The sequence below is a fragment of the Sciurus vulgaris genome, assembly GCF_902686455.1.
Source record: "Sciurus vulgaris genome assembly, chromosome: 3".
Lineage (NCBI taxonomy): Eukaryota > Metazoa > Chordata > Mammalia > Rodentia > Sciuridae > Sciurus > Sciurus vulgaris.
The window spans coordinates 127,029,669-127,054,599 of NC_136463.1; the positions used below are offsets into that span (position 1 = coordinate 127,029,669).

At 41.0% G+C, this 24,931-nt stretch overlaps 1 protein-coding gene and 1 long non-coding RNA gene across 4 annotated transcripts in view; one reads left to right on the forward strand and one right to left on the reverse strand.

Moving 5' to 3' along the window:
- Positions 1-10,466: 10,466 nt before the first annotated feature.
- LOC306655960 lies at positions 10,467-11,700 on the reverse strand. The gene is made up of 3 exons (XR_013762368.1): positions 11,647-11,700; positions 10,730-10,793; positions 10,467-10,583 (listed from the first exon to the last, which is right to left on the reverse strand). It is a non-coding gene; the product is annotated as an uncharacterized lncRNA (long non-coding RNA).
- A 10,211-nt stretch (positions 11,701-21,911) lies between these two features.
- MAP3K20 (mitogen-activated protein kinase kinase kinase 20) overlaps positions 21,912-24,931 on the forward strand; it is a 171,912-nt gene continuing 168,892 nt past the window's right edge. For 2 of the 3 annotated variants that reach the window (XR_013762996.1, XM_079135022.1), the window contains exon 1: positions 21,937-22,071. The gene's annotated coding sequence lies outside the window, so the exon portion shown is untranslated. Of the gene's footprint in view, positions 22,072-24,931 lie in introns of all 3 variants that reach the window. The other variant, XM_079135021.1, reaches the window with a different exon arrangement.

Consider the following 24,931-nt stretch of genomic DNA (forward strand, 5'->3'; position numbering starts at 1 on the left):
ACAGCAGCACCTTTCACCAATTCCATGGTGACTGCACTTTGTGACCTTACTTTAATTTACTTTCAATATTATTCAAAATTAATACATATTCTTCTGTGTATATTCCCCTTGGTCTTCCAAATGAGAATGATTACTGTACTTAATAAAGATAAGCGATTTTAATTATGTCTGGCTTCTATGAAAATGCATTAAACTCCTTTATTCAAGGTAGCGATGGTGAAGTAAAAGAATTCACATTCTAAAATGTAGAGTAGTAGCCAAGCAACCTTTCCTCAGGCAGGAGATGCAGTTAATATTTTAAAACTTGCAAACACGCCAAAAGAAAATGAGATGCCTGCAGGGTCACAAGAAGGATAATGAGGTTTGCTGGAAGATGTGAAAAAGAAGAAAGAATGTTTTTACCGAAAGCGCCCGTAGAAAATTATACATTTAAGTGTTTAACATACCTACTTAGCAAGGTCACTGGCAGAGTGTACGGGAGCTAAGCTTTTCCAGCAATTTTTGAATACCATGCAGGTTAAATATACTTCTCCTGAATTCAATGGCATTTCCTCTTAAGATATGAATGCAGATCAATGACTACCAATGTGAGAAAATTAAAAGAAGTGTCATTCCAGTTTCAAACTGCGCTTCTAATAATAATAAAAAAGCATAGAATATGCAGTACAGTTAAAAAAAAACCTGCTACCTTGAATAGCTTTCCTTTTACTGTCAATCTAAAATGTATTACATTTCTTGCTTCTTACTAATCTCAATTTGCCTTACGTAGAGGAGTGTGGTGTTGAACAGGTCACTGCATCCTTTACTTATAAACTGGAGAACCTTTAACTTGGGTATTAGTCATTTGGCATTCTGTCACTCATGGACTCATTAGTAAATAATGACTGAGGTGTACATTTGGGTGAATATCCCCCAAAAGCCAATGTGTTGAAGTCTTGGTCCCCAGCTGTGGTGTTACTAGGAAGTGGGGCCTAGTAGAAGAAAATTAGGTAACTGGGGACATGCCCTTGAAGGGGATATGGGAACCCTAGGTCATTCTCTTTCTGCTTCCCAGCAGCCATGAGGCAAGCAGCTTCTTCTGCTTCTTCTGCCATGGTGGTCTGCCTTGCGTTGCCTTGAACCAAAAGGAATGTGGCCCACCAATCATGAACAGAAACCTCAAAAAACCATGAGCCAAAATAAGTCTTTCTCTCTTAAAAGTTTAGTTTCCTCAGGTATTTTGTTACAGTAACGGAAAACTGACTGATACAAGGTGCATACTGAGTAAGTGTTGGACCCATTATAGACTTATGGTTCAATGGTGAGAAAAACCAGAGAAGGTCCCTGTTCTCCAGTATCTTATCATCCAGTGGGGAAGACAGAAGATTAAGCAAATAAAAGAACAGAAAGGATATGGTGTTAAGAGCATGTGAAGAGTAGACCGAGACAGATATTATTACCCTAAGTACATGTATGATTACAGGAATGGTATGAATCTACATCATGCACAACCATAGAACTGAAAAGGTGTGCCCCATTTGTGTACAATGAATCAAAATGAATCAAAATTTTTACAAGTCTGTAAAAATAAAAATTAAAAAAAAAAAGAGCATGTGAAAAGGGAATTTAGCCTGATCTGAGGTGAGGAAATGTTGCCTACGGAAGTGATAGTTTAGTTGAACTCTGAAGGATGTGAATATTAAGCAGGAGGAGGAGGATGTGTTCAGAGCAGGAAATAACACTGGCAGTGAGGGATAGAAAGCTCACCGAAGGCTGAGATTGTGGCTTAGCGGTGGAGCGCTTGCCTAGCATGCATGAGGCACTGGGTTCAATCCTCAGCACCACACACAAAACTAAATAAAATAAAGTTATTATTTTAAAAATCCACTTAAATTTTAAAAAAGAAAAGAAAGCTCACTGAGGTTGAAAGGGAACATGGGTGAGTTGCTCCAAGACATACTGGTACGACAGGAAGGGCTAAGAGTAAGCAAGAGCTTCGTCTCTTTCCTAAGAGCAGGGTGAAGAGAGGGGAATGATTACAGAAAGGGGCTGCACTCCTGTTGGGAGCCCATGGAGGCCAGGCCTCTATTCTGTTTTTACCACTGTTATGGTTTTGATATGAGGTATCCTCAAAAAGCTCATGTGTGAGACAATGCAAGAAGATTTGGAGTTGAAGTGATCGGGTTAGGAGAGCCCTCACCATCCGTGCATTAATCCCCTGATGCGATTGACTGGGTAACTGCAGGCAGGTTGGGTGTCGAGAAGTTGGGTCCCTGGGGCTGTGCGTTTGGGGATCATATTTTGTTGCTGAAGAGTGAAGTTTTCTCTCTCTGATTCTTGGTGGCCGTGTCCTGACCTGCTCTCCTCCACCACCTACTTCTGCCTTGATGTTCTTCACCTTGAGCCCCAAAGAATGGAGCCAGCTATCAATGCACTGAGACCTCTGAAACTGTGAGCCCCGAAATAAACGTTTCCCCCTCTAAAATTGTTCTTGCCAGATTTTTCAGTCACAGTAATGAAAAAGCTGACTAAAACAACCACAATGCCATGATGCATGTTAAGTGTTACCATAACGCCTTGACCATCATGTAGGCTTAACGGTAGGACAGAGGAAGTTGTGGATAGCAACATTAAAAAGCAGCCACACATACCCATGTTCAAAAATCTCTCTTTTCTCGTCTGTACTTGACCACTTTTAAATTTTTTATCATGGCAAATATACCTAAAATATACCTAAAATTTATCATATCAATCCTCTCTGAAGGAAAAATTCAGGGGCATTAAGTCCTCTCTGAATTGAGCTTGACAGCACTGTAGCCATCTTGAGTTGTGAGAGCCATGATTGCTCCCAAGCAGCCCTCGTTGGTTTTTCCTGCATAGTTTCCCAGCACAGTATAAATAAACAAGACCATTAGAGTGGTATGTGGAGCTTTACCACTGGACCCTGGCACCAGGAATGCGCCTAACTCTTTGATACTAGCTTAAGATAAACCAGGCCCATTCCAGTTAGGATGAAGTCACCTCTGTCCTAACCAATACATATGCCCCTCCTCCCGACCCAAATTGCAGGGACCCACTTGGTATTGCTGCTGCCCAGGACCATGTTCCTCTCTGTAAGTCCCCCTGATAAATGTCATTCTGTGATTCTAGATCCCTCTGCCTCTTTCTTCAGTCTCCTGGCACCTTGGGGCCAGTTCTTACACACTGGGACCAGGTTGCTCCAGAACAAAGGCATTCGCTTTGCTGTGTAATCATTGCCACATCCTGTCTCCAAAACTTTCAACATCCCAAACTGAAATTCTGTACTCATTAAACAGTAACTGCCCTGCTCCCCTCCATTTAGCTCCTGGCAACAACTATTCTACTTTTGTCTCTATGAGTTTGCCTATTTTAGGTAACCACATATAAATGGAATCATTCAATATGTGTCCTTTTGTTTCTGAGTTGTTTCATTTAGCCTGTCTTCAAAGTTCATCCATGTGGTAGGACGTATGAGAATTTTCTGCCTTTTTAAGACTGAATAATATTCCATTTTAAGTATATACTACATTTTATTTATCCACTTATCCATTCAAGGAAGTTTGATTTATTGCCACGTTTTGGCTACTGTGAAAATGCTGATCCAGGAACTTGGGCATTCAAATATCTATTCAAGTCCCAGCTTTTTAATTCTCTTGGGTGTATACCTAGAAGCAGGATTGCTGAATTGTATGGTAAGTTTATTTTAATTTGTTTGAGGTTCTGCCATACTGTCCTCCAAAGTGGCTGCATTGATTTATGGACTACATAGCCCATCATAACCAGTGTCATCTCCTTGGAGACTAAAGCTGCCAGTGTATGGCATGGAGGCTAGAAGCAGCCATGACCAGAGGCCCAGTATGAGGTGCTATGGTTGTGGTCTGAGTGTGTTCCCCAAGGGTTCATGTGCCAGAGGCTTGGTTCTCAGGGTGGCAGTGTTGGGAGGGAATGGGACTTTTAAGAGGTGCAAGGTAACTAGGTCACATGGGTGGTGCTCCAGAAAGAGTAAATGTAGTTCTTGTGGGACGACAGTTAGTTCTTTTAAGAATAAGTTGTTAGGCTGGGCATAGTGGTGCATGCTTATTAACCCAGCAGCTTCGGAGGCTGAGGCAGGAGGATAAGAAGTTCGAGGCCAGCCTCAGCAACTTAGTGAGGCTCTAAGCAACTCAAAAGAGACCTAGAGTTGCTAGGACTGTGGGAACTTGAAAGTCTGATGTCACGCTGCTGCCAAAAGTCAAAAGTCAAGAGATGGACCTGGGAGGGACTCTCTGGAAACTTCTCTGGGATCTCCAATGAGATCTCCCCTTTCCCTTTTCCATCCCTTCAATAAACTCATTTCTGTTACTAGGAGAAAGAAAAAAGGCAATGAAAGAGCCAGAGTTGTGGCTTAGTGGTTATACGCCCCTAGGTTCAATCCCTGGTACAAAAAAAAAAAAAAATGAGTTGTTACAAAAGAGCAAGCCTGGGCCTTCCTCGCTCCGCGGCCTCCCGTCTCACCGCGCCTCTCTCCCTCTCACAGGTGTTCACGCCACAAGGCCACCCACCGTGAAGCCCTCACCAAAACCTGGACAGATGTGGTACTTACTCTGATTTTGGATTTTCAGCCTCTAAAAGTGTAAGTTGATATTTTAAAATATATTTTTTTACACACACACACACACACACACACACACACATATATAAGCACTTTTATATGTATGAAACCAGCCTTGGGTATCTTGGCATAGATACAGAAAATGAACTAATATAGTGAGTATTCAAGCAGGAAGGCTTTATTTGCTGTGTGCCCTCTGTCAAGACATGGCCGCCTACAGTACAGACACGGCTCCAGAACCTTGACCCATCCACTACTGTGCCCTGGTCACATGGATCAGACTCTTGTCGCCTGTGGAAGGAGTAAAGGGAATGTTCCTACCCCAGGAGAACAAGGGCACGAGAACAGGAAAAGTGCCTGCCGTGCTCGGGCTCCTTGCCCATGGTGGGCAGCTAGGGAAAGTCAAGGATGCTGCTCCAGGAAGCCCGGATCTTTGTTCCTGGGGCAAATCACCTTTGGAAAGATTGGGGCCAAAGCCCTTCCATAAAGGGAAGTAAGCCCACAGCACTGTGATCTCACGGCACTGATATTCCTCCGCAGACTTGAGAAGAGAGGGCTGAGGGCCAGGGCATGTGGGAGCTGCCTGATGCTACCCTAGTCTCCTTGCTGCAGCCCAGGAGGGTTCAGTCACTTCCCAGTCAGGAAAGAGTGGGAAGAGTGGACTTATACCATAGGAGGACCAGCACAGGAGAAAACCGACAGCAAACGTGGCACAGAATTCTTCAGAACAGGTTTCTGCAGCACTGAGTCTAAAAGGGAACCAGAAGACCCTCATCAGGTCCCCATCCATTCCCTTGGCCAGGACAGGAGGCAAGAGTCTCCAGGGGATGACATCAGGGAGGCAAATCCATGGCTCCAGGCAGATGTCCTGGTATTTTGGGACAGAGGAACAGACTGATCCACCTCCACAGTAGGCAGAAGGGCTCAAGGTCAGAAGACTCAGCAGCTATGCAGAGTGGGGACAGAACTGGTTCTGTACTAGCTAAGATGTACTAGCTAACTTTAGAAGGCTGAAGAAAGAATTAGTTCAGTACAAAGGTCAACTTTATTAGCAATTCTATCATTTCTTGTGTGTATTAGGATTCTCTAGAAAAAACAATAGAATAAGTCAGTTCTTTATAGTGTATCTTCTTGGAAGGAGACTTATTGAAAGAAATTAGTTCACACAATTATGGAGGCTGGTAAGTACAAATCTGCAGAGTGAACCAGGAGGCTCCAGACTCAGAAGGGCCAATGGTGCACGTTCAGTGTAAAGACTCACAAGCAGAGACCCCAGAGAGTTGATGGTGCAGTTAAAGTTCAAAGGCAGTCTGCTGGAGAATTGGCTCTTGCTGGGGAAAGCTGTTCTTTTTGTTGCCTTCAACTAATTAGATGAGGCCCACCTACAATTGGAGGGCAACCTCTTTTTATCCAAAATTCAGCATTTTAACTGTTAATCTCATCCAAAAACACTCTCCAGGTTGACACATAAATTTAAACACAACACTGTGTAACAAGTTACTCCAAGATTTAATGCCTTAGAAGAATAACCTTGAGTTAGTTCAATCTGCCAATCTCAGCCAGAATGAAAACATCAAGACTGAGCTCAGTCATGCATCCTTGATCAGCTGACCTGGGGTTGCCTCCAGTGGAATGGTTCATCTCTGCTCCAGGTGGTCTCTCATTCTCCAGTAGGCTTTCCAGTGCTTATTTATCTGTTGGCCTGGAAGGTTCCCAGGAAGGAGAGGGATCTGCAGGAGCTCTCAAGGCCCCAGCTCAGCATGGTGCACCAGCACTTCTGCAGCACCCTGCTGGCCACAGTGTGCCACGGGCCCAGTCACGGGTCAGAGGGCGGAGATAATTCTATTCCTTGATGTGTTATTCCAGCTGTGGATACTCGGAAGGGAAATTACCAGCGTTGTCACAAAACTGTCTACTACAGGGAGGTAGCACCTAATAGGAGTGGTGGAGGGTCTACTGCTCTTCTTTGGCGGCAATATTTTCCGGTGCTGCTGCTGGGTGTTTTAAAGTACTTCTGGATGATTCTAGCAGCCCTGAGGGAAGCAGCCAAGACTGGCAGAAAGGAAACAGCCTTGAACATCAGGCGGATCGGGGTTTGACTCAGGACCACTTCAGCCTATGTGGCAGCTTTGTGTGTATTAGGGAAAGGGCGACACTTCTCTCCAGCTGCCACTGCCACTGCAAAGGTCCCTCCAGGGAGCCGACCTGTATGGCACCGCCTGTGCCAAGCTGAGTGTTGGACCTCAGCTGTGAACTTGGGAGGACGTATTGAACCTCCTGGAAGTTCAGTTGCCAATCTGCCAATGGAGGTACAGTCCGTCCTTGTGTAATAGGCTGCGGCCAGTACTAAATGAGTTAAGGTATATAAAGTGCCTGGAACACAGAGTGGTGGCTCTCAAGAAGTATCAGCGCCTTTCCTGCCTGTCTGCTGTAATGAGAGGCCACGGGGAAGGGCACTTTAGAACATTCAAGGATGCCTGAGCGTCTTCAGCCAGACCAATTACCAAAGCGCAGAAAAGGAGAGAAACTCACATGGGATCTCGAAGTCACTGAAATTGGCTTGGGATGGAGAGGAAATTCGGGTGTTCTGTCTGTCAGGAGCTTGTCCTTTGTACCCCAAACTTGCCATGCGCCAATTGTGCAGTTTCTGCCACAATAGTAGAACCTGCATACCACTGGATCTATGTAGAGGCACGACCTAAAAAATTATTGGCAGTAGAATAGAAAGCATTTCAAACTGCTGGTTGAAAAGAGGAGAAAAGTGGAAATAGAATAGAAGACTTATACTACTTACCAACCACTAACATGTTCAAAAATGAAGGAGTAAACCAGAAACCAACTCCAAGTATAATGGCGTCAGACATTCAGAGATGCGGCACCCAGTTCAACCCAGCCGGCGGCTTCATTTCCAGCTCACTCCAAGTAGCCTGGAAACAATTATGCATGGTGATGAGGTTTCTCCTAAGACGGTAGCTCTTCATTAATGGTCCTAATCTTCCTCACCTAATACTCACAAGCCATTATAAGATCCCTTTATATTTCTGGCTTCAGAAATTAAATCGTAGGTATGAACCAAAGTCTACATTAAATTAGAGATTATTGTTGGTGGCACTCTACATGAGCCGGGTGGTACTGGGTCATTTTAATTAAGGATTCATTTTTAATAACAACACAAGCGAATGAATAACACTAAGTCAACATTGACACAGTTGTGGACAGCACGAAGCAACTGAGATACGCAGGTCTGTCGCCATGATGTGCAGAATTCATTTATGCACCAGAAATACACATCAATGGAGCAACTTAATAAAGTTTGTATTGCAAGGTATGGAACTATTTTGATTACCAAGAGATGATTGCTGGGGGGAAAGAGAAATCTGTATTTTGTCTCTAATTAGAAGAAAAGCAAGGGTATAAAGGAATATAGAGTTTTAAATACAAAGTTTTCTGAATATTGACCTTGGCAGAGAATCTTCTAGGCCATATTGATTCAGTAATCAATGCTTTTAGCCTGTCAGCTGTGCCATTTATTGAACACCCGCTCTGGGCTGGTTATACATACACTGTATTTTATTCTCAACACCTAAGAAATGAATAGTCTTACTCTTTTCTGGTGAGGAAACACTGAAAGTGTTTGTTTTGCCCAAGGTCACATGCTTACATTACAGCAGAGTTGAAACTTGAAGCCCAGTTTATGTGATTCCAAAGCATATGTTGTTACCTTCAAGGTTGCACTTTCTGCCTATCTTTCTGCTCCCAAGAGGGCTGATTACTTGGATTTTTTTTTTTTTTTTTTTTTTTCATTTCCCCAAAATTTATTCAGTAAAAGGACAAGTCACTTATTTAGACTTTTTATTAAACAGATGAAAGCAGACTTTAAAAAGAAAAAAAAAAAAAAAAACAGCCTTTATTTTATGTATTTATTTATTTATTTCTATGTGGTACTGAGGATCCAACCCAGTGCCTCACACACATGCTAGGCAAGCGCTGTACCACTGAGTCACACCACCAGCTCCTTATTTAGACTTTTGATGTCACTAAAATAACAGAAAGAGTTTGAAAAACAGAGGATAAGCTTCATTATGCCAAAATATGATAAGTGAGGTTTGGGACAAGTAATTTCGGGACATTTTTCCCTAAAAAGTTTTATCTTTAAAAGAGAAGTGTATGTGCAGAGTCCCTTAAAAAAAGTCCCATCTGTCATAGTTATGTCATATATCAGCTATGGAAAACCTTTATCTTTTCGAGCTGTAGCAGTCTCTGTAACTCCCTGAGGGCTGCACTCACGTTCAGAGAGAATTCCTAATCATGCTGCAGTTGTAGTTGACATGGTTCATCTCTTAAGCGGACAGGTTGGCCCTATGTGTTTTCACATCCTTTACGCCTTGTTTCACTAACAATTGACTCCACCAAAATCAAAGGATTTTGAACTATTTATATTTGCTGAACTTCTGTAGAAAATATGGAGAAGGGCTTTCATCACAGAGTGCCATAGTATTTTATTTTTAAAACGTCCTCATTGGACGTGACTTGAAACCTTGGCTGCCAGCCATATGGTCTTCTCTTTCAGCTCCCAGTTCCCTACAGTCACTCTAGCTTGCATGTCATCCTTGGGGACCCTAAGTCCTGTTCTGTATTATGACCAGTTGGATTTGCTCATAATGTCTAGTTCTAAACTCGAAAACCTCCAACTCGACTAAGATGGAGATGTTGGCTGTATTGAGCAACAGAAAGCACAACTGTTTCCAGGGTTCATTTTCCTTAGAAGGACCTAAATGACAAAAAATGACTATTTTTTTGGTCATTAGCAAATGACAAAAAATAACAAGTAAGTGAACAAATAACAAGAAATGCTATGAGACCAGATGCAGTGGTGCACACCTGTAGTCCCAGCCACTCAGGAGGCTGAGGCAGGAGAATCAGTTGAGATCAGAAGCTCAAGGTCAACCTGAGCAATAGGAGATCCTGCCTGGACAAAACGAAGCGAAAAAAAACAAAACTGGCTAGAGCTCCTTCTCTTTCCAAAGGGTGGGTGTCATAACCATATCAGGAGCAGGAGATCTCCTTCCTGTTACTTTGCATTTCAGAGAACAGGGGCAGAATGGAAGAAGAAAAGACCGAAACTGCGAGCCTTCCCCCAGCTGTGCTGTGCTGTGCCCAAACACGTTTTTAGTGTTGGGACATGTTCGTGGCAACAGGAGCCTCACCATTTGGAGACGAATTCCCAGAATACACACTGACATCACTCTTCCTTTCTCTTAAAAGCCCCTAAGTCATAATAAGCTTACTGGGGATAGTTTTTCCCCCTGCTATTTTTGATAAATCCTCAGAGCCTAGCATGATATTTTTGGTGTCTCTCATAATATCAAAGGACTACTACCAATTCCTGTTCTTTCCCTGATCTTTATCTTCTTGATAACTGGTCATTTCCTTAAAGGTCTCTCAAACTGCAGCAAAATTTCCACTTAAATATCCAGCGAGGTATTCTTCCTGACACTTATATTTTTTGATCACCTCTGGCAGGATCTTGCACAGTTTTTCATTGGCCATATGAGCTATAACTACATAAGAGGAGACCAAAAAAAAAACAAAAGTCCAAGGCAAAATAACATTAACTTACCCATGCAAGCTGAACCAACCATGAAATAAATATCTAAGTAAGTAAATAAATACAAATATGCACATATGAAATAGATACATTTATTTATAAATATATGAATATGCACAAATAAAATATATTTATGTAAAATTATATATAAGTATAAAAACATTCATATGCCAACATACATATTCATTATTTACTAATGTTATATTGTATTAATCTGCTTTCTAATAAAACAAATACTTGAGATAATCAACTTAGTTTTTAAAAAAGGTTTACTTTGGTTCGCAGTTTGCAGATTCGGTTCATGGCTGGCCTTGTCACGGGCCTGTGGTGAGGCAGCACGAGGTGGCAGAAGTACGCAGCAGAGGAAAAGTGCTCCCTTCATGGCTGGGAAGGGAAAATGCAAAAGACGAAAAGGTTGGGGTCCCACCATCTCCTCTAAGGGCAGGCCCTCATGACCAGAGGAGCCCCCACCAGGCCCCACCTCTCAAAGTTTCCACCGCCTCCCAATAGCACCTTGCTGGGGACCAAACCTCCAACTCATGGCCTCTGAGGGACACTTCAGGTCCAAATCATAGCAGTTATCCTAAAGTCATCCTGAAAAAAAAAAAAAAAAAAAGTTTTCATAGAGTAAGCCTGCTGGTCAACATGTCCACCACATATTGGAGATTTCCATTGAGTCTTCCTATTCAGGGAAGGATCCCAGAGGAGAAAAATCTACTTCACAACATAGCAGAGAAAATCCATGCCAGCTACCTAAAATAGTCAATGTAATTCTTCATTCTTATATGTAAACAAGAACAAGCAGTCACAAGAGATGTCTTAGAAAATTAGTACCACAAAAAAGAAATACAAAGAGAAAAGCTGACTCCGGAAGAAACAAATCATTTAGGTAACCGTAAACAACAACTAACATAGCAGATATTTAGCATGTGAAACATGAGTGTTAATAACAACAATAATAACTGGTATTATTGAACACTACCTCTGGACCAGGTTTTATTGTGTTATACATGTATAAACTTAGTTAAGACAAATAAAAACCTGATACGGTCCCCATTTTATGGATGAAGAAACTGAGGTTCAGAGATGCTAAGTAAAATGTGGAAGGTCACATAGCTCATAAGTAGCAAACTCAGGTCCCAGTCCAGTTCTAACTTCAAAGCCATGCTTTTAATCCCTATTGTATAATGCATTCAGTATTAATTTTTCCCTTTAGATACTCGATGCCTTCATTAACATTTGTCCTCAGGGTTCCATCAGGTTATCAAGTTCACTTGTAATAAGATAACGCCAGGTTTAACCTGACTTGCTTAAAAGACTGGCAAAAAGGGTGAAAACATGAATTTGGTTGCCTTTTGCATTTAGAGAGAAAGCTACTAAGAAGCCCAATTCTTCAAAAATATCCAAGAACTTTGTTCTATAATAGGATGTTGACACTTAAACTTACCCAGACCCATCAGGACCAGGAATAATCTAAGCCATCTAAAGATGTGTCTAAGGCAACGTCCTCCAGAGACTGGGAATGTAAATTGTTGCTATCAAGCTATATAATCTAACACACTGAAACTTGTTGCAGGTTTTATGTAAATAATTTTTCATAGCAAAGTGATCCAGATAAACTGGTTGCCTAGACAGACTGAGACTGGCTGAGTGAGGCTGAGTTTTGATTATTCAACTGTGATAGTTCAGGAGAATTTTGCAAATCTGATGATTATTTTAAAATGTCTACCACAAAGATTTGGTAAGGCTTGTGCTACGTTAATGATCTGAACAACTAAGACAGTTATCCAGTATTTTTGAACTCTTTTATTTATCCTTGACATCTGGCCATAAGGAGATTTTGATTAAAATGTTTAAGGAATTGATTAAAAAATGTGTTTGTATGCAGGGGTGTGTGAGCAAGGAAGGGCTTACATCTACATGAACATACTGTATAATTAGCTGCTCCTGACAAGAACCATGTGTTTGGTTTTTCTTCTCCACCAGGAAAAAGCAAAAACTTTATCATTGTCAAAGATGAATATGATTTCAAAAGAAAACATTGAAAGTGGAGAGAACTGTATGGAGATTTATCATAAAATATGACTGGTAATAAAAAGAGTGGAATGGCTCAGGAGGATGGATGGTGAGCCCAGGACAAGCAGTGTCCCCAAAAGTCCACTCTCATAGAATCTCCAAAATTTACATAAGACAAATTGTGCTGGATGGATGAAAAAATTAAACCAATAAATAATCCAGACAATGTCTTTAACAAAATTCCAATTCTTTAAGACTCCGAAACAAAACACACACACAACATGAAAAAGAGTTTTCCGTAGGGAAGCACATTTTGCTTGGTTTTATTATGCTTGCCTTTTTAAACTCAGAGTTCTTCTGTGGGATTATTTAAAAATCTGGTTTATAATATTGTATGTTGTTGAGTTAGGAAAATTCTAAAATGCAAAAACTTTTCAAATCTTAAGATTCAGTGCTCAATTGCATTCAAAGCCAAATATGAGAGGCTAGCATGTCTTTGGACATTTACTGGCAAAACAGACATATACTGAAAGTTCAACATGAAAAAAAATCTAGAAATACAGCTTTTAATTCTCAATTTAAAAAATCTGTATTTGTCTTTATTATGTTTCAAAAAGTCCTATATATTTTGTTTGCTTTTATATAACTTATAAACTCATTCTACTTAAGTTTACTCATTTAAACTTGATAGGAACACCTTGAGATGGCTAGGAGGGTTATGAGGAAACAACTCAGAAGGGGAAACTGAGTCTTAGAGGTCAAATAAACTCAAGGTGGAAGAAAAAAGGTTGCCATGGTATTATATTCAGATGGGGAGAGAGAAGCTTCTATTTTTTATTCTAATTTCGTTCCATTATGATCTGATAGAATGTATGGTATTAGCTCTAATTTTTTGTATTTGCTGAGTTGCTTTGTGAACTAAGATGTAGTCTACTTTAGAGAAGGGTCCGTGTGCTGCTTAGGAGAAAGTATATTTAATCATTGATTGATGAAATATTCTCTATATGTCTGCTAAGTCTAAATTACTAATTGTACTTTTTAGTTCAATAGCTTCTTTAGTTTTTATTCAGAGGATCTATCCAGTGATGAGAGGGGTGTGTTAAAGTCACCCAGTATTATTGTGTTGTGGTCTATTTGATTTTTGAAATTGAGAAGGGTTTGTTTGATGTATGTAGATGCTAACCAGTTCCAAAGGCTGAATGTTCTCTCTGATATGCTGATGCTAACACTCAATGGTGGGGGGGTGGTGATAGAAGTTCACTGGATTAGACAAAGGGGAATGAAGGGAAAGGAGAGGGGATGGAAATAGGAAAGACAGTAGAATGAATTGGACATAATTTTCCTATGTTCCTATATGAATACACAACCCGTGAAATGCCACATCACGTTCAACCACAAGAATGAGATCCTATTTAGAATACGTTTTACTTCATGTATGTATAAGATGTCAAAATACACTCTACTGTCATGTATATCTCAAAAGAATTTAAAAATTTGAAAAACAGATGGAGAAAGAGAGAGAGTAAAGAAAATACTACATAGAAACATGGAGACTAACCTCTGGATAATGATTTAACTAAGCTTATGAGCATAATCATGCAATAAGTGGCAGGTAGGAAGCCTCATCTCACTGGAAATGTAAACCAGCACTATCAAAGACTAATAAGGAAGATGATCAATAACAGAAAGTGAATCGAAGGCCTAACAAGCCTCATTCTCCGATTTGCAGGTGATGGGTCTAAATCTGTCACAAAAAACAAAGTTGCTCCAGATTCTCTAGGAATCAGGGAGTCAGTGGGCAGACCTACTAAAAAAAAACATGCTCACTCACCCCTACTTATATATGTAAATATGTAAGATACTAGATATATTTTATATAAATACATATATCTCTTATGCATGATATTGACTTGCATATAAAAATCTAGAATTTATTTCTTATGAACATTGATACTATGCATAGGAAAATTGGATGATTACAAAATAAAATTTTAACGCAGAACATTTCTTAAATCAGTGGAAGAATATCCACTGAGAAAAAAGGCTTAATTTCCTTTTATAAATAGCTGTGGATTAGAGTATAACAATAGTTCTCACTCTGCTATTGCTGTGCATTTAAAGCCTAGATGATGACTGTATTGAAAAAGAGGGAAGAGAAAATCAATAGATTATGGCTTCAATAGAGCTCACAACAGTGCTGATTAGAGGACACAAATGGATTGCATAATAGTAAAATAACTATAAACTGGGTATGGATTTAAGCCTATGTTAAGACCATTCTTAACTACATTGTGTCTTTAGAAAACATGCATTGAAATTACAACAGCAAATTAAATCTATTCGACCGCAAAATTTAATACATAAGAAATAGCATTTTTTAATGATCTGGAAGAAGGAGTAAATAGCATGTTAATGAAATTTGCAGATACTACTAAATTGGAAGGTGTTACAAACAACAATGTGGACAGGGCCTTAATACAAATGGACCTTGTAAAGTTAGGGAAAAGCCAAAGGTGGCATTGAAAAAAAAAAAAAAAGACAAGTAGAACTTTTGACAATATTAGTTGGATAAATTTCAACTTGAGAAAGAATAATACAAAGCAAAGTAGAAAGAAAAATGACCTTGAGATGTGACTAATGTTTTCTGATGATAGTAAATTGGCAAATCTACTTTTGCATGGACCTAGTCCCAGTCCTAGGAAGTAGCCATACCCTTATTCCCCATCTCCTATTTGGCAGACCAGAGGATATAAATGGCTTATAGTAGACCTTTAGGTGGCAAAAAAAAAAAAGAAGAAAACACAAAGATCCAGCATATCAATAAAAAAAAAAAGGCATATAGAAAAGAATTACTATTTAAGATAGGTCATTATTTATTGACATCATTTCATTTCACTGTGTTTGTAATGAAGAGGCAGATATAATGAAAATTGGACAGATGCCTAAAATTTTTATATAAAAGATGGTTGATATCAACATTATTTATGAGAAATTATTAAATGGAATTAATAATTACCTTATGAAAACAATTATTTTGCCAGATGTCAACTGACAGAAGAACTTCCCTTCCCCTTGGCACCTGCCTAAATCCAGGAAATTGGTGACATAACTCCATCTAAAGTGGGATCATATCATTGGTCTTCTTAGAATGTCTGGAAATTTGGGTCTGAGAATTTGGTTTATCCAGAAGAACAAAAAGGTGTGTCTCCTGAAGCTTTTGAAATGGTAAGAAAATAATTATGTGTCTATGTTTTGCCAGCTCACTTGAGGCTTAGATGAAGTTATCTGGGGATGAAAGATCATCTCTATTTATTGGATCAGTTAACACAGAAGCCTCAACTCAGAACTTGACTATTTTCATAAATCTCAATTAATTATGTTGTTCTTTAGATTTTGGTCGTGTTCGTTTTAGAGTCTGCCACTACTATACCTTTGATGAGGGCCCTGTACTCTTGGTTGCCAGGTGTGATGGCCAGAGTAAGACCTCAGAAGGAAAAGCCCAAGAAGGAGCTAAAGTTGCTGGGGGAAGGGGTACGGGGCATGTGGAGGAACAGAAGGTGGGGCCTTTCACCTGCAGCTTCTCTTTCTCGAATGCTTAAGTCATGTTTGGGGGTTTATATACAGGAAGATATTCTTTACAGAAGACTCTGAGACTCTGGTCTTAATCAATAATTATAACAAAGTAGTGAGAAATCATATATTCAAAATCTTGAAACTCTTATCACCTTTTCTGAACAAATACTCAGCACTTTGCTGTTCAGTTATTTAGTTGATAAATTTCATTTTAATAGGTTAGACCAAAAAGTTTAAAATCTTGCAGAAACATTTTTGCACATGTGGAGACATGTGCTAAGACAGGGAATATTAGAATTTTCCCAAATTGTACACAAAGATCTTAAGGAACATATTAAAATTATGCCAATATTTTTCAATTTCAAGCAATGGCTGCACCCTTTGTTGAGAAAGATTACACAGATAGGTAGGTGCTTCTATAACTCACTACTTTATCAAAAATCTTTAAAAGTATGTTTCCTCTCATATGCAGTACAATAAAAAGAATCAAATGGATCAGGGATTTATTTATATCTCATCTTCATTAGCTATGTGACATTGAGCAAGTTACTTTGCATCTGAGTATTCATTCCCTCTTTTATAGATTAAATAAGTTAAACAAATAATATATTTGCAAAATGCCTAACAGAATCAGCAATCATGCAGTGTTAGTTTTCATCCTTCTTCTTTACCAATAAATTCTGTGATAGCTAAACGTAGCCATTCAAACCATAATCTAATTATAATTCACTTTTTTTCAATTCTTCATTAGATAAGTATTAAGTGCTTGCAAATAATGTCTTATGTTAGTTGAGGTGGGTGTACACAGACATAATAGTATATGTGGATTTTGCTCTTAAAACTCATGAAGACTAGGAAATGGCAGATGTAAGTAATCATAATATGGGGTAAAACCCAAAGGGTAAACAAAAGTACTATGAGATTCCAAGAGGGGAAAGATTACTTCTTGACAGAGAACTAGAAAAAGCTCTGGGGAAAGGAAGGGCTTGAGCTGGGTCTTGAGGATACAGAGGTGCTAGAAAAAGATCATTAGAAGCTAAGAATGGAGATCGGAAGTTTGATGTAAGCACGGAGCTCTTGAATATGGAAGATGATGTATAGCAGGAAAATTTAGGTTAGATAAGGGAAGGCTTTGAATGTGTCCTGAGGACTTAAAGTAGCAGGCAATGAATCATCCATGATGGTTTTGAAGTTTTGCTATAATTCTCATATCAAATTTGTTAGATGTTCCTTCTAAATTCATGCTATTCCTCATAAGATATGCATGCCACCTGGATCTCCTTTCAAGTTGTGGGAAGGTTGAACAGGTCGGGACAGAGCAAAGTTCAGCAACCTACCACTAGAAACACTCCACCAAGGGAACATTGGTCCATTCATCAAGCACTTGTGGCTCAATCTTCTATCAAGTGCAATTCAGTGATGGGTTGTCATTGGTTAAAATCTCCTTCTGATTTATGAAGCCATTGTGAAACGTTTCACTGAAATAAGATCCACATCATCAGCTGGGCGTAGTGCACATGTTTATAATCCCAGCTACTTGGGAGGCGGATGCAAGAGGATTGCAAGTTCGAAGCCAGCCTCAGCAACTTAGTGTCTCAAAACGAAATAAAAAATGTTGTGGGATGTGGCTCAGTGGTAGAGTCCCTCTGGGTTCAATCTGCAGTGCTGGGGAAAAAAGCAATAAACAAACAAAAATACACCATTCTCCATAATTTCAGTAAGGAAACTCTTGATTTCAATGAGTGCCTGCTGTTTCCTAATGTTCATGTTCAGAGTGATGACCAACCCTTCCTTTATTAATATCATTGAATAATACCTTTAGTATTCTGTCACAAAACTACAGCAACCATCATTCTTTTGAGAAGGAAACCATGACTTTCTTGCCATAAGGTAGGGCTAAGGATAAATAGGAGAGATGGCATGACCTGATACTAAATGGATGTGACAATTTTTATACACTGATGGAGTCCAATTTTAGATCTGGGGTTTTAAGAACAGCACAGTAAACCATAGTAAGAGTGAGCAAAAGTGAGCAGTCAATTGGACTCAAGACTCAGGTAGGCAAACATCTTTATCATCCTGCATGACCAAGGGGCGGAATGGTCCCAAATAAGGGGCAGCTGCTTAGAAATAGGGCTGGCACTGCACCTCAAAATTTCTGAAGTTGAGCAAAGCACTCTCTTCCCTACTGATGCAGTTGCCCTGTGATGCTGCATCTAGAAGCAGAGCACAAGGCGACCGACTCTCTTGAGCTCATGGAGCATCCTTAGACTCTATAATAGCATTTTGCAGAATGTATCCCTGAACCCTTTCAGGGGCTTAGCAAGGTCAGAACTTCTTCCACAGATAGACATTGTTTTCACTGGGTTGTCTCATGAGAGTACAGGGGGAATTTCTTTGAGGATCCATGTAGTATGATATTGAAATAGACTAAATGCAGAGGCAGATAGGAGAATCCAGTTGTCTTCTACTAAGTCAAACATTAGGTTTGCTAAAATATAAAACAATGAAACTCTGAACTAAAAAAAATGTGGACAATTATAACTTTTCATTAAAATATGTTATTTATGTTAAAGTAAGTGAACTTTTGTTAGTTTTAAATGAATAAAAATAAATAAATAAAATGTTAGCTTTAATTTGTAATATGATAAATATTGATAGATATAACTCACATAAACAAAAGCTATTTGGGGTCCTCAATAACTTTTTTTTTTTTTTTTTTAAGAGGGAAAGGAATCCTGAGACTAGAAAGTTGTCTAAAAGGACAAGTCCTAAAGTCCACCCCTTACTCCCTGGGGGAAGGCAAGTTGCCTAAGATTCCAAGACCTTTTCTAGCCCTACAGCACAGGATGATGATGTCAACTACCTGATAGACTAGGTGCAAGGCATTTGTAAAACCCTTAGCTGGGTCCCCAGCCCATGAGTATTCAGTAAATCTTAGCTCTTTATGTTATTATTATCACTACTGCTACTACTTTAACTATGACCCAGAGGACTATTACTCCCTCCTGGCAATGTCTCTTTTTGGATATCTAACACACGTATTCCTTGAATTTGTTAATGCTCTTGGCCCTTTGCATATGCTGTTCCCTCTGCCTGGAATACCTTTCCTTCCTTTTCATTCAGCAAATCCTCTTCATTCTTCTTATTCCATGCAGAAATTCTTTGACTTGAAAGCCTTCAGTAACTTCTGCAACCTGTGTCAGGCATCATGCCATAAGCCCTCCTCTGTGCCCCCTAAGAGCACAGCTCAGTATAGCTGCTTGTGTCTTTGCTGGCTCTTCCACTGCACTCTTTTCACTCCGAGAAAAGGGGCTTCATCTGGTTCACTGTTATGATCACCAAGCTCAGTACAATGCTTGATATTCAGAAAATAATTGTTGAATAAATTTTGCAAAAGTCCCCAATATCTCTTCTTGCCCTCTTACTCCTTTCATGCTCCAGAATACCTAATCAAAATCGGTATCCTAAATATCCTTGTGAGTACCTTTGATCGTCTAAAAACTAAGTTGCAACAATGACTTAAGCTTCATTTGTGATTTTAAGGCAATGACTACTTATCTTAAAGAATGTTGGTTGTATGCCTTAATTTCACAGGGAGTCTCAGTTGTACAGGAAGTGAAGCACTCATTTTACATATAAGTTGGTTAAGTCTTAGATATAATACAGACATAGATTATTTATGATCTGAAATGAGGAACTGAGATGGCCTCTGGGTGCAGCTTGCATTATAGCTTTTATCCCTCTAAGGGGAAGGAGGATAAAGAATGCTTTTTTCCTTTTAAGTGGCCTTTCCTTCTGCCCTTAATAGAACTTATGTCTGCATGTCTTTGATACACTGATAACTGGTAGTAGTTCCAGATTTCTACTTAAAAAAGGTTTGAGGGAAACAATCCCAACTGAAATGGAAGGTTAGGAGACTTTTTCATTAAGTTGTATTTAAATAGCAAATACACTCTTTTTACTTAGATGGCATGCTTATTTTGGAGGGTATTCTTAGATGGAAGAGGGTGCTAAGGACTTTCAAGTCACCTCACTGCTGAAAGTACATCTATTTTTAGTGCGGAAATATTTGAAGTAAAGAAATATGAAGATTTGATAAAGAGTTTGACTGGTCTCTTTTGTTATTATTGTTTACATTTGTAAACATACTCTGGTGGGAACCAATAAACTTTGCAAAAGGCATGAACAATTTGAAAAGGCAGGATCAGTGATAGGAAAAAACACTGGACTATATTTATTAGCTCTGGGGCCTAAAGAGATCAATATAGTCATAAGGAAACAGGTGGCTTGATGAAAGAAAAAATAAGAGTTGAGGCAATTCGTTTATGGCACAATTATTATGTGTTCATTTCAGTGATGAACAGATACAGTAGAAAATGAGATATGACCTCAAGGAGGTTACAAGAGAATGCCTACCAAACTATGATTTTAGTGTGTGTGTGAGACTACTGTCTAGGGCTCATTGTTCCCGCTGGTTGTTCTCTGAGCCTAATTTGTGAGGAAAATACAATGAAGAAAAAATGGGTGGGGAAGAAGGGTAATGTGGCGAGAAATATTAAGGCTTTAAAGTCATATATAAAGCTATGCATTCATAGTTTTAAAGCTGGAACCTATAGCTAACGTCTATTTAGGCTCTTTTATTTTGGAGGGAGGAAAGTGAGGTCTATCCTATGAATTGCCCCAGTTGAAACTGGAAGGGCGAAGACCAAAGCCAGGTTCTCTGATTTCCAGTCTAGTGTTATTTCACAATCAAGTGCCTTTAAAGGTGAGGTAAACGACTGAAGTCTCCTTATGTGTAAGTTTGTGCTAATGAGCCCTAGTTTTCTTTTACAGGGGTAGATAGTTTTTAGAATTGATTATAAACATTAGAAAAATTTTAGCGTGAATTTCATCAATTCTAATCTTTCAATTACCAAAATAGGATTTATTAGTCTAAAATCTCCAGTCCTTATGATAACAGACTAGAAAGCGGTTTCTAAACCTACCTTCACACATGGCTTCACATTCTTATCTTTAACCTATATGAATGAGTTACAATTTTTCCTTCTTGGGCTCTTCTCAATTTCAGTTTCATACTTCAACTGCTGCATCTCTACCTGTTTTTCCTCTCATGATCTCACCCTCAGCAGGAAGCCAGCTTCCCCGCCACATATTCCTATTTCTGTCAATGACACCATCATTCTTCCAGTCACCCGGGTTTGAAATCTTGGCATCCTGCTCTTCTTTTTCAATCTAAAGGGTCACCAATTTCTGTGGCTTCCTTCATCAAACCTGTCTCTTAATTCCATTCCTTCTTTTAAATTCCATTTTGCACATTCTAACTCAGTTCCTCATGATCCCACTACTAGCTAGTGACAATAACCATCCCTAGCAACCCTTCCTACAACTACTTTGGGCTACTCTCTAAATTACTATTAAAACAGAAACAGGAAGACCATTTTACCCTGATTCCAACTTTCCATAGTTTGCCAGAGTCCACAGGTGATCAAGTTCAAATTCAAAGCCCTGGACAATGTTGCCCGTACCTTTACAACTTACTCTCACTTTTCTCCACAGAACCATCCTCCCTATCAACAATCTATTTGTTTTCTTCCCAAAGCCCACTGCCACCTTTTGCTTGCATTCACAGTGGACTCTGTGAAGAGGACTCATCTGATGTTGAAGGCACCTGAACTAAAGCAGCGTCCCACGAGCCTTCCTCAATATCCCGGAGATATCTCCTGATGGTCCCACTGAGGCACCGGCAGCCCTGTGTCCCAGAAATCTCTTTTCATGTTTGTCCCTATCTCTTTGTACCCCTGGGGGCCTATGTTCTAAGGGCTGAGTTGACAGAATAGGTGGTGCTAACTTGTCAAAAGATGTTAAGGTAGCAGAGGACGAGGAGCCACGCGCCTCCTGCCTCACGACAGGGCAGGGGCGCCCCGCTCAGCCCCGCTCCGCCGGCTCGCGGACTCTGGGCGGACGGTCCCCGGAGCACGCAGGCCCGGGAGGCCCGAGCTCCTTCCCCACGCCCCGCTAGCCCGGCATCTGAGCTGCGGCCAGCCGCGGGCGTGCCGGGGAGGGCAGGGAGGCCCGGCGGTTCCGCGCTCGGAGGTAGGTGGTGCTGTTGCGGCGACTGTCTTCCTCATTGGCGCCGCGCGGAGAGGCGGAATGTTCAACTCCTGACTCCGGCGGAAGCGTGGGAGCCGCGCGGGCCGCTGTCCCCCGACCCCTGCCGCCGCCCTCGTCGCGCCGGGCCTCTGCGCCCCCGGCAGCTGCTCGCGCCCGGCTGGGGAGCCAGGTAGGGGCCAGGCTGGGGGCCGCGGAGGGAGGCCGCCGGGGAGGCTCCAGGCCCCGCCGCGCTCGCGAGTTGTCCCGGCGCCTCGGGGCAGAGGCCCTGCCGGGGAGACCCCGGCCCGGGGCCTGGCGGGCGCCCCTCCCGCGCCGAGGCCCGCCGGGGCAGCGGCGGGAGCGAGTGTGTCCGGCGCGCGCGGAGTCGGCGTCTGAAACCAGCGGCGGCGCGGCCAAGTGCGGGTCGGGGAAGTTCGGGCAGGTCCCAGCGAGAAGTTGGCGCCCGGAAGAGCGGGGCGCAGACCGGAGCGTGTCGGGCTTCGCCGCCGCGGCGAGGGCGTCCCCGGGCCGGCCTGCCAAGCCCGCGACCCTCGGGGCAGCGCCAAGAGGTGGCCTCGCGGGCGGGACGGGGTACCCCCCGGGGCGAAACGGGAGCCTCCCCAGCCGGGGAGGGTGCCAGCTCCCCCGCGGAGGTCTGCATGCGAGGAGAGAGGACCAACTTCTGCTTTTCTGGGGTACTCTGCCGAGAACGGTGTCCCCCACCCAGCGCGGTCGCTCCCTGCCCTTCCGGCCGAGTCCTTAGGCAGCAGGGACGTCCTCCCCGCCGCGGCCGCCTCCACCTTTCCTTCCGCGGCCGCCCAGGGTGTCTGCTGTGCAGATCCTCCGGCGCCCGGGATGTCGTGGGCTCTGAGACCTGCACCAGGCCGGGCGTGTGTGCCGAGGCCCCCCGCTACGCCTCGCTTGCACATGACAGCTTTCAGAAAAACTTTAATTAAAAACTGGGTAGATGACATCGAATTGCCGAAAAAACAATGGGGGAAACATTGTTAGACTGCAGAAAATGTATGTTTCAGATGCGCCTTGAGATCCCGCATAAGCACTGTTTATGGGGAACTTAATTACTATTTTTGTTAGTTAATAATGAAAGCACACCATTTGGTGGCCCATTCCAACGATTTTACAAAAGCTGACTAATAATGTGCATGAGAATTTTCTTACAGAATGAATTCGGTGGTATTCAAGATAGTGGTCAAAGTATAATCCTATTTTACCTTTGAAGCTTTGGTAGGACAGCCTTCTCGCTTTCCTGACCTTAGGTGAAACGAACCTGCAGGATTCATGGATCCACCCTGTTTAAAGACAAAAATAAACAAGTGATTGGAGACCAGTTAGTGTCTTCTTTACTGTAGGCCCATCTACCATCTCCACAGTGAAATTTCATGTCGTTTCTAATTTTCAAAAAATGGGATGGCTGCATTTTAATTATGGTTTTGGTCATTTGTAGAGCCTTTGTTTTAGATTCCTGCTACAATAGTGAGAGATTTGGGAGATTGTAAATGAATATGAATTTAGTTTGTTTGGAAAGAGAGAATTAAGATAAAGAAACATGGTCTTTTGGAACAGTGTGCACTGTTTATTTTAATCTTCACAATTTAATTTCTACTCTAACTTTTGGGGATTATTTTGGAAGTTTTCTTTTTAAACTGGAAAATGTTTATATAAAATGTTTTAGTGGTAATAATTCCAGAGTAAATGACTATAACACAAAGGTAAGAAGAAAAAAAAATTTTTTTTCTTGCCTAGGAAAACAAATAAATGACTGGTTTCTTTTCCTTATTCCTTTAGGGGATAAATAAGAACACATTAAACAGAGAGTAATATCCAAATATTAAGTCGGAGGATTTGGATCTAAAAATGGATGGTCAAAGATCTTGGGAACTGAGGGACCTTCTTGCCAAATAAGGAAACTTGGCAAGTTGCACTGTGTATTTTAAGTTAGCACAGAGTGAGTGTTATTGGCAATACATTGGCTCAGTGCCTATCTGAAATGAACAGTGAAACTGACTTTGATAGGACTTCAGTATAATAAACAGGAGTTACAAAGGGCCTGGAGTGAATAATCAAATCATCAGAGAAAACTCTCGAGAAATTATGATGTTTCATGAAAAGAGGTCAGACATAAAGTGAAGCTATTAGTGTGGTAGAGAGCAAAAGGGACAGTGGATTTTAGAAATGGACAGATTTAGAACTAAGAGAAGAGAGACTGAGTGTGTGTGTGTGTGTGAGTGTGTTTTGAACCAGAAAAAGGTGTTTGTGGTGATAGAGTAGAGTAGTTCTTGGAATAAGACAGCCTTATATTTGTATCCTGAGATGTGGGAAATAAAAATCAATTTGGATCATTTGTTTTCCATTTTATTCTGCCCAGGACAGATTGACAGGATGGGTGTCTTATCTATCTAAATGTAATAGGAACAGTCAAGACACCTTTAGGTCTTACTGCCGGGAAGATTTAGGCTACTTCTTTTGTGGCTATTAACCTTGCCCCACTACACACAATAAGCAGAGTTCCAACTGTGATCAGAAAACTGTACCTGTTAAGAGAGCCATAAATGCTAGCTCTTAGATTGGTTTGACTGATACATGGGTGATTTTGTGTCAGACCCTCCTACAGACAGCTGAAGCATCGATTATGCCCTAATAGCAGTTAAATAGTCCCAACATGGTAGAAAACTGTGACAACAAAGCAGCCATAGTTGCTAAAAGGGAATTAAAGCCCCAAATTGAAATTTAAGTAGATAGTAAACAATCTGGTATTATTGTAATAAAAAAAATGGTCTGTTTAAAGGAAAAAGGAAAATTAGGAAGAGGTGGCAGAAAGATGTAGCAGAAAAAAGACACAAGATGGAAAAAAATGATATGAATTTGGAGGCAGACCTGAGTTGAATCCCAGTTGTGTCACTTGTAAATTAGGTAGTCAGCTTGGGCAAATTTCCTATCATGAATCCTCAATTTCTTCACATGTAAATTGGGGACAGTAGTACCTGCTTCCTAGGGGTAAGTATATGGGACAGTACATGGAAATGCTTAAG